We start from the raw sequence: 5,391 nt of genomic DNA, 5'->3' as shown, positions 1-5,391 counted from the left end.
GGGGGGGGGTTCTCTTCATTTAAATCGGAGGGGATTTTAAATGCAAATCTAGGTGTTTTGCGCCCCAATCGACACAATTTAGATCGTTTAGGGGGCAGGCTTCGACCTTGCCTCTCAGAGTCGATCCGGGCTGAGAGGGATACATTATATCGTCCTAGCAGAAAGACGGAAATACAATGTACTTGATACAAATTCTCCCCAACTAGAATCGAACTCATGTCTTCTGCATGCGATCATGGAGCGCTTAACGGCTACACCACAGAAGCCGGCGGTTTTAAAAAAAAAACCCAGTTAGAGCAAAAGGTCATCGATATGCTGAAGTCGTGATCGATAATAGTATTGTCGTCTGCTATCTTTCCGTGGCCGTGGTTATTCCCGCCTATCACCCAAGCCCAAAGATTACGTGATCGTCTCGTTAATAAGTAGGTCTATAATCACTACTGTAGGCTATGTAATCCGACAAAGTTTGAATAATATTCATTATAAATATAATGCACTGTAACTGTAACAGTCACCATTACCACAGTGACGTTGTTGTTAATGCTTCTACTGTTTCTTGTACATTCTACTGCCCCCCCAGGATTTCGCGGTCTTGCGACCGCAATAAAGCCGCAGTTTTTTTTCAATTTTCGCAATTTCTTGCAATTTTAGGCAAAATAACATCACCGCTTTAATTTTAACGGAACTTTAAAATCGAAATGGTGCTAGTACAGAGCCGATAGGCAAACGTAAATCATGGTTTCGGCCCAGCTCTAGTCTAATGGGCGTACTCCGAAAGCTATAACCTGAAATTTAGGCCGCGAATACATCATGTACAACACAAACTGAGACATAGTGATCTAATGTGTTTAAGATTAAGCCTGCGCGAGTGATAAGAAAGTAGGTGTGTGTGGTGTGCATATGTGTGTGTGTGTGTGTGTGTGTGTGTGTGAGCGCACGTGTGAATATTGTTCGCACATGATGCATGTGTCTACATACACGGGAGCCGGGCACCTAGTCTCAGTATTCTACGTACACGGTAACCGGAATGAAAATAAATCAATAGATTTTTAAATTTTTTTGTAAGTGTTTTACGGCGCTCGCAACTGCATAAGGTCATATGAGCGCGCGGCACACACCTAATACATGTACTTTTAGTTGGAAGGAAATATTGAATTTTGCCCTGGTGGCGGCCGAAGCCTACTCTTATCGATTTTAGACCACCAAGGGATCTTTAACGTGCGCAACTTGCACTCGGGCCCTCCGAGATTTTTAGCCCTTGTCCGAGAAGGCTAGGTGTAGATCTTTCCTACCAGAAGATCAGGGGTGTGGCAAAAAGACAGCTATAAGAAGGAGTCAAGGGGTAGCAGTAGAAAGACTGCAGAAAGAGTCAGGAGCCCAGGGGAGGGGACAAAGGAGGTGAGGGGGTGGGGTCAAAAAGAGGAGACGAAAGCAGACGACAGAATATTGCTAGAGAGCAGGGAAGGAGGTGAAAGGAGACAATTTTAGAGAAGAAAATTTTTCGGTTGCTACCCGGACTCGAACCCGGAACCTTTGAATGAGAGGCCAACACCTTAACCTCTAGGCCACGAGAGTCCCCAATCAATATTTGTCCTGTGCTGTCATTTGTTGAAAAAAAAAAGAAAGTCATACATGTACAAGCGTCTTGTCGGGCTCGCCATCGTGACCGGTCAGCGAACCTGTTGTTTCGCATCACATTGTGAGTACCAGTTGGGGTCACCAAAGTTCATTCAAAGTCTGTGCGCTGCGAAGTATAGGGCTCCGGATTTGGGGGATATATAAAAGATTATTGATTTTTTTTAAAGGTACAGTTGGGAGATGGATGGGGTTGAAGCTAGACGGTCAGAGATCACCGGATGACAAAAACTGAACTTGGAGTTCTGAACTGCCTGGTTACCGTGGTGTATGTGACGACACTGAGACTATCTGCCCGGTTGCCGGTTACCATGTACGTTGACACGGAGGTTAGGTGCCCGGTTACCGTGTATGTAGACACTCAATAAATGTAAGACGCCTTAAGCTGCGTTCACACGGGAGTGGTCGCTATAGAAATGATTTACATTATTATTACTATTATTATTAAATGGAGAAAAAAAAATTGCTGTATTTTACGATTTGTCTTGGAGTTAAAACAATACCATACTGGTTTTAAAAAAGAAAATATCTGAAATATATCTATCTAAATACAGATTACCGGTGTATCGAAAGTATCAAGAGAAAAATAGAATAGGATCTGAATTGATTGGGGTATAAGCTAATTTTGCTTGTTCGAATCTCCCATCATTTTAAAAACTTTTTTATGAACTAAACCTCATACTACACTTCTAGATCTTTGCATGAACCAAGTACCCGGCTACTAAATTTGGTTAAATTTTATGCCTACATTTAAAAGTTATTACGAAAACCGAGAGTTCCATTATTTCGGGTCACGCGGTATTATATTATCGATATATTTGGTTGATAACTTTATTGTTAACGTACTCGTGTGTTGTTACAAGTAAATGTTGTTAATAAAATTTGTACTGTGGGTCATGATTTTTTTAAAGGCTGTTCTGCTTTTACATGACAATTTGAGTACCGTAGCATAAAAGCAGAACAGCCTTTTAAAAAATCATGAACTAAAAATGTTAAGCCCATATTAATTTATGGAGGGGGGCTTTCGTGGCCTAGAGGTTAAGGTGTTGGCCTCTCATTCAAAGGTCCCGGGTTGGAATCCGGGTAGCGACCGAAAAATTTTCTTCTCTAAAGTTGACTTTTTTCACCTCCTTTCCTGCTCTCTAGCAATATTCTGTCGTCTGCTTTCGTCTCCTCTTTCTGCCCCCACCCCCTCACCTCCCTTGCCCCCACCTCTGGGCTCCTGACTCTTTCTGCAGCCTTTCTACTGCTACTCCTTGACTCCTTCTTACAGCTGTCTTTCTACCACACCCCTGATCTTCTGGTAGGAAAGATCTACACCTAGCCTTCTCGGACAAGGGCGAAAAATCTCGGAGGGCCCGTGTGCAAGTTGCGCACGTTAAAGATCCCTTGGTGGTCTAAAATCGATAAGAGTAGGCTTCGGCCGCCACCCGGGCAAAATTCAAAATTTCCTACCAACGAAAAAGTATTAGGTGTGTCCCGCGCGCTCGTATGACCTTATGCAGTTGCGAGCGCCGTAAAACCCTATACTAAACAAACAAACAAAAACTTATGGAGCTGTCGTTGCTGCTATTGCAACAGCTGTTGCTAATGTTATTGTGGTTGCTGTTCCTACTGCTGTTGTGGCTGCTGTTGCTACTGCTGTTGTTGTTGCTACTGTTGTTGTTGCTGCTGCTGGTGCTGCGCTGACATTACTGTACTTATTATAATGGTACTGGAACTTCTTCTATTACTACTGTTACTCTGATTTCACTGGTACTGTTGCCATTGACACCTCCTGCTGCTGTTGTAGCAGCTGCTGACATTACTATACTGTAATTAGTACTGGCACTGCTAATTGTTCGATTACTGCTGCTACTGTGCTTAATTTTTTTTGTATGTGTTTTACGGCGCCCACAACTGCATAAGGTCATATGAGCGCGCGTCACGCAGTAAACATTTTCAGTTGGAAGGAAATTTTGAATTTTGCTCGGGTGGCGGGCGGCCGAAGCTTTCTCCTAACGATATTGGTCCACTAAGGGATCTTGGTGTGTGCAGCTTGCATACGGGACCTGTGAGATTTTACGTCCTTGCCCGAGAAGGAGGTGTTGATCTTTCCTACCACGAGATCAGGGATGCAGCTGAAAGACAGCAGTTAAGAAGGAGCCAAGGAGTAGTAGTAACTAGAAAGGCTACAGAAAGAGTCAGGAGGGGGCAAAGGAGGTGAGGGGGAGGGGGCAGAAAGTGGAGACGAAAGTAGACAACGGAACATTGTCAGAGAGCTGGAAAGGGTGTGAAAGGAGACAGTTTCAGAGAAGAAAATTTTTTCGTCGCTATCCGGATTCGAACCCGGGACCTATTGAATGAGAGGCATACACCTTAATCTCTAGACCACGAGAACCTGTGTGTGTGTGTGTGTGTGTGTGTGTGTGTGTGTGTGTGTGTGTGTGTGTGTGTGTGTGTGTGTGTGTGTGTGTGTGTGTGTGTGTGTGTGTGTGTTTGAGTGCTTGTGTTTGTACGTGCATGCGAGCGAGCGCGTGCCGGTGCGTGTTTGTGTGTGTGTGTCTGTGTGTGTGTTTAAGAGAGAGAGAGAGACAGGGAGTGAGAGAGAGAGAGAGAGAGAGAGAGAGACAGACAGAGAGAGAGAGAGAGAGAGAGAGAGAGAGAGAGAGAGAGAGAGAGAGAGAGAGAGAGAGAGAGAGAGAGAGAGAGAGAGAAGGGGGTGGGGGCACAAGCGCACACGAGCATAATTTAAAGACACCCCTTTCTCAGATTCCCAGAAAGTTAAAGCAAGGCAAGCAAAGAAAAAGGGCACCTCAAAACAAACGAACAAAAATATAACAAACAATCAAACAAAACCAACCCCCCCCCCCAACAACAACTAAAAACATAGCTCAGCCTACGAATCCTCAAATGCACACAGAGCACAGAGTCTTTCATACATGAATCAGCTCTCTCTCTCTTTCTCTCTCTTTCCCCCTGTCTGTCTGTCTGTCTGTCTGTCTGTCTGTCTGTCACACACACACACAAACAAACACACACACACACACACACACACACACACACACACACATACACACACATACACGCGCGCGCGCGCGCGCGCGCCCTGTCCTCATATCAATTGAACCTCATACGCATGTATACCTAAGTAGGCTTTCTCAGTTCTCTGAGAAGGCCTAGATACCTAAGGAGTTTGGAACTAATTAACTCCTTGATGTATACACGTCACTGTCTCTAAGTGTATCTCAGAGGGTAGGCCTATACGTGATTTAAGACAATATATTAGAACATTTTAACGTGACAACTTGACACGTAATTGATAAAAGTTGTTAGAAAAAAGCCTTGATTCTGGCTAATTTGACAAAACATGCACCCTACACATTCTGCTGAAAGCTGGTAATCTTTTTATTCTATTATCCTATAACATCTAAAACAATCCCGATAACTCTGTTCTATATTTGGGATGATAGGACAGGATTCAGTCGTAAAACGTCTGTGGATCCTAGGTGGTTTCCCTTGAAGAATCAAGGTTTCTTGCTAAATTGGCCGCAAATATATATACTGACTTTTCAAGTGTAATATTTAGGCATAAAAAGAAAAATGAGACTTTGAATATACATTTTGAAGAATTTAATTGCCACTGAAATTTAAATTCGATGTATGAATTTGGTTTTTTTTTTGGTCATTTTTCTTTCAGTGTTTGAAGAAAACCCCCAAAATTTTACATTTTTGTGTGAAAAAAAGCGCTACAACCTGGCAACTCACCCAGCCCAG

This window comes from Aplysia californica, unplaced genomic scaffold (assembly GCF_000002075.1).
Source record: "Aplysia californica isolate F4 #8 unplaced genomic scaffold, AplCal3.0 scaffold00018, whole genome shotgun sequence".
NCBI lineage: Eukaryota > Metazoa > Mollusca > Gastropoda > Aplysiida > Aplysiidae > Aplysia > Aplysia californica.
This window is presented reverse-complemented; position numbering follows the sequence as displayed.